A 5,673-nucleotide genomic window follows, 5' to 3' on the forward strand; every position below is an offset into this window, starting at 1 on the left:
TTTTAAACAGTGCCATTTGTCGAGGGAGGGAACACAAGAGGGGGAATTGAACTGAAGACAAATACTAGGAAATGACCTCAGAAGGCATAGGAAGGCTAAGATTCTAAGATTCATTTCTGGTCCTAAGGATTCTTGGGTCTTTCAAAAGCCAGAGACAGAAAGCTTAAGAATTATTCCCAGCCTGCTATCCAGCTTTGTGCCAGCAGTTAGAGGTCTCTGCTCTAGGCAGACACCAGGGGTCAGTGCAAACCCAGCTTCTCTATAAGGGGCCTATAGGTCCCTTTCCTTTGCATCTGTTCATTACCAAGAAAATTTAAGAGAGCTCTAAAAGGCAGATTTGTTTATGATAGCAGCATTTACAAGCAGTTGTAATTATGGTGTATAGAAAACAATTATTCCCTCCTAAAATTGCTCTTTTAATTTTCTCTTATTTGTCCCATAGTGAATGTTAAATAAGCCTCATTGCCTCACATACTGCCTTGGATACACGCACCAAGACTCCTAAAGATCAGGCTACAAAACACACACACACACACACACACACACACACACACACACACACACACACACACTCATGCTCTGATTACACAGACAAGCTCTGGGACAGTATGATAGGTGCCCCCACTGGGACTCCCCAACCCAGTCCTATCCCAAACTCAGCTTGCAGTGATGCATAACATAACCCCTCCCCAACCACCTGGAGACACTTATTTCCCTTCCAAAATCCACCTCAAGTGCCACTTTCCCTACAAAACCTTTTCTTCCAGCAATCCCCCCCTCCCCCGCCCCGTCCCAGCCCCCAAATAGACCCGGCTACTCCATCATTTACTATTTAACAGCTACCATGTTCCCTGAGCAGACGTTTTTCAGTTGTGAAAATTTCATCTGCTTCTTAACGAGTATGTACCTTGAAGGTGAGGGCCTTACCTTGTGTGTTACCAGTCCCCAGTGCTTCGCTTCCTAAATGAAAATGCTTAATCAATCAGTTTTGGGTTAAATAAATGAATGATTAAGTTTGAAGAGGATTGTCTAGGGCATATGGAGGGACAAGGAAGAAGGCAAGGATAAAGCCCAATGAAGACATCCAGCGTGGTGAGAAATCACAAGAGGGACCTGACCTGGTCTGAGGTTCTTCTAAAGAGGTGGTGGGACATGATGCTGAGAAGTCTACATGAGATTGAAGTGTGGGGTGCTCTGGGTTTCAGGCAGAGAAACTTAGGCTTGATAAGACAAATCACAGATCATTGTAGATTTTTGTTCTGATAACTGGGAAAATAGTTCATTTCTGCTTTCTCTCTCAGGCCATAGCTGAACATACAGCTATTCTAACAAAGTCTACAAAACTGCTGTGCTTTTCCAGAATGTTGGCTTGCAAATAGTTCAGCTTCCATATTTCCAACCTCTACCAAGGAAAATAGGAGAAGCAGTAGGTGTCAGGAGCTGAATTTACCTGCTTTCTGAGAGCTTCTGTCATAGTGTGACATTTTTTGGAGAAATGCATCCCATTTAAAAATGTCTTGGGTCTTGGTCAGGATGCAAAGAGGCAATAAACATCAGGGTCTCTAATTTCACCTTACAAAAGAATGGGTGTCCTCAGAGCCAGATTCTAGGGGAGATGGGCAGAGATGAGGAACAAAACAAATCAGGAGCAATGACATTTAATAAAGTGATGAGGCGGTGACATTATATAAGTTCTCAGGCCACCCTGGAGTGATTAATGTGGGTGGACGGAGGCTAGGATCTGTTCGGAAAGGGATGTGGACGGCTGTCCTTTTGATTAAAATGTGTGTGTTTGGGGTGCTGAAATTTCAGGGAAGTGTTTTTATTAATTAGTTGTCCTTGGCCTTAAAATTGTCTTGGTTATCTTTGTCTCTTGTTACCTTTTTTATCCTGAAGTCTGTTTCATCTGATATCAGTATGGCTACACCTGCTTTTCTCTGAATACCATTTGCTTAGAATGTCAATTGCTACTGTTTCATTTTGGGTCTATATGTGTCCATGTAGCTGAGATGTGTCTCTTAGAGGCAGCAAATGGCAGGGTTTAAGAAGATGTGGTATAGATACACAGTGGAATACTATTCTGTCATAAGGAAAGATGAAATCGTGCCATTGGATGGATCTTGAGATTATTATGCTAAGTAAAATAAGTCAGACAGAAAAAGCAGAGAACCATATGATTTCACTGATATGTGAAATAGAAAACTGAAAACAACAAAGGAAGAAGACAAACAAATAAAGAAACAAAAACTCATAGACAAAGATAACAGTTTAGTGGTTACCAGAAGGTAAGGATAGAGGGGGGTGGTCAATGAGGGTAAATTGGATCAAATATATGGTGATGGAAGGAGAACTGACTCTGGGTGGTAAACATGCAATGTGATATATAGATGATGTTTTACAGCATTGTATTCCTGAAACCTATGTAACCTTACTAATAGTTGTCACCCCAATAAACTTTAATTTTTTTAAAAAAAATGGTCTTGGCTATTAAATAGCTCTCTCTTTTCACAGTGGTAGAGTGAGTGCAAGGAAGGAGTTTCATGTGAGGGACAGAAGGAAGGTGCTGGTGCCAAGAGTCCTTTGTTGGAATCAGACCCTTTGTTGTTCGTGAATACGTTATATTCTTCTCCACCCATCAACATTCCCTTGTCTTGGCTCAAATGCTAAAGATGCTTCTGGATTCCTTTCTTTTCCCTTTAACTACCAATGGGTGGAGCAGTTCTGGGAATAACTGTAGCTTCCTATTTAAGTCCCTATCTCTAATCCCGTGCTGGGGAGAGTGGAAAAAAGAGGCCTGAGATGTCATTCTCCATGTGGTTTAGGAGCACCATGAAAACATCAAGGGTGATAGGGAAAGATTGATGCAAGTTTGGTTAAGTATAAACTCCCATAACTTGTTGAAAACAGTGACCCTTAGAAAAGTACTTATATCTACAGATTTTGAGAATTAAAAGGAGGCTTACAATATTCTAGACTGATGATTCCCAGGATTTTGGATTTCATAGACTAGTAAAATCTTTTTTAAAAAGGACGATCAATTTTTTACATTGTCAAATAAGGCAATAACAAATAAATTACCATCTACCACTAACAAAATTACATAAAATATAAAAACTAGGAAGAACATAATCAAAATGCCTAAGAAAATTAAACATAATACATTTTGCTTTATGAAAAACTTACTCTTTATTCCAGTTTTCTTCATTTTGTAGTTTACTTTTTGACCAAGAAAATAGCCATGTAACTGGGAGAAAGCTTTGCATAAAAACAATCTCTGACACACCAACAGAAACTGACTTGATATGAAGAATAACAATAGCTAATGTTCAACAACCACTTACTAAGTGTGAGTAAAATGGAAATAATAAAACTTACAATGGTTTATTTGCTATGTATTTTTACATGTATTAATTTATTTCATCTTTCCAACACCCATAGAGGTGAGTACTATTATCACCCCCTTTTACAGAGAAGAAACAGAGGTACAGAGACATTAAGTGACTTGCCCAAGGTCTTAAGGGAGGGGCAGTGGAGCCAGAATTCAAACCCAGGCAGGCTGGACATGGCTTAGAGCCCTGGCAGGAATGCAAACAATCTGTGTGAGTGAAACCAACCAATCAGTTTGAATCCTACATTGGAATTAGAAAGAGGAGTGGTGTGTGTGTGCATGTGTGTGTATGAGTGTATGTGTGTAGGGGTGTAGGATGTGGATACATGTACATACCCTTCTTTGGGTGATTGATAAAAAAAAACCTTACATCTTCATAGCAATGTAAATGTTATCTCATTAGATTCTTCCAAGAACCCCTGTGAGTATGAGAGTATATTTTATTATGTCCTTCTCAAGATGGGGAAATCTATATGAAAATAGGATGTTAATAATAATTACACTAGCTAATATTCATTATCACTTTTACATGCATCAATTTATGTAATCCTCATAATAACCTTAGTAGTTTCATTATTGCTGTTTTACTGATTAAACTGGGGCTCAGAGAGGTGCAGTGAGTTGCCTAAGACCACACAGTTAGTGAATGGTGTTAGGAATCCAGTCAGAGATGGATATGAGTTCCTTGAGGCCTGGATCTTTGGGGGCTTTCTGGAAGAAAAAGAAAACAAATTTCAAAATATAAATTAGGTGAAAATGTGAATACTTAGAATGGGAAAAGAAATCGTAACAAATTTAGACATTTTTAGAAGCTTATACAGTATACTAAATATTACAAAGTCCAGAAAAATATTTTTATTAATTAACAGCCTGACACATCTCTACCTTCCTCTTGCTTGGGGAGAGGCGGGGGGGACATTACTTACTCTTTGTTTTGTGTGTTTATGTGTGTTTTGTTTTTTAAATTTTACCAGAGAGGGTTTATTCAAAGAATAACAACATCCATCATATGGATTGGTTACAGAAATTTGATCTTACACAACTGTGGGAGCTGACTAAGCATTCTGTGAGGCTTGTTTTTCACATCTCCTGCTGGAGATTACAGGCCGCTGGAGAGGCAGTTGGGAATGAGCAGTGAATGTGAAGAGAGAGACCCAGGACAAATTGGAGCCAACATCAGGCGATGCGATCCCAGGAGACAGACAGAAAATCATGTCCGTTCTTGTTGCCTCTGACATAGTGGTATAATGTCTGGCAGAACTGAGGCCCTTCATCTTGGAGTTAATTATACATCCCTGCCCCAGGCGTCGTAGAAGCTAACAAAAGATCCAGGGGAAGAAGGAACAGTCACCGTCCACCTGCTGCCTCAGACCATCAAGTTGACTCAGCAGATCACCAAACAACATGTATGAGCTACAAAATGGCTGCTGTTTTACTTCCGCCTTCCAAATCCTCCACAAGAATCTTCCAGAGGCCCATCATAATCAGAAATAACTGAATGAACTCATTCTGGAAAATGTATTCCAGCCTATTCAAATTAACACATAACAAAGCAACATCATGTTTTTTTGCTGATGTTGGTGAGATGTTCAATAAATGTCTCAGTGTCTAGTTGGTGGATGGTGTTAAGTCCTTTATATTGGCACTGTTTATCTCTGTTCACATGTTGCCTTCAATATTTAAGAGAAGGATGTTGAGTTTTCTAACTACATTTGTATTTTTTCTACTTCCCCTTGCTGTACATTTCAAAATATTTCCAATAAAAAGTATAAAATAATCACTTAATCGATGTTTATAATTTTAGTGGTTATTTACTCTGATTGCCTTATCATATAAAATTGAAGGGAAAGCTCTTAGTCTTAACTAATTGCAGTTTTTATATACATACATATAATAAAAATATATAAATATGTATACACTTATATTTATAAATAAAATATATAAATACATATGATATACATAATTTTAAAAATATATATGACCATGTGAGTACATTGTGAGGGCCCCTCCCAGGGTCTTAGAAGGGGTACATGCAAATGAAGCACCCAGACTTAACTTTTCTCCTCTGATTTTAGCTCAGGTTTGTCTACAAAGACCAAAATCTTGATCACTATACTGTCTCTTCAGTGAAAGAATCAGGACCAGAATTCAGAAACGACTCCAAATACAAGTGCTCTCTGCTCTGTTTAAAGAATAACAATATAACTTAGACTTTCACTGTGATCCAACTAGAGTATCAACACATCTCAGCACATTCACTTGTATTTGTCCAAGAACGTATCTTG

This window comes from Hipposideros armiger, unplaced genomic scaffold, assembly GCF_001890085.2.
Source record: "Hipposideros armiger isolate ML-2016 unplaced genomic scaffold, ASM189008v1 scaffold_111, whole genome shotgun sequence".
Lineage (NCBI taxonomy): Eukaryota > Metazoa > Chordata > Mammalia > Chiroptera > Hipposideridae > Hipposideros > Hipposideros armiger.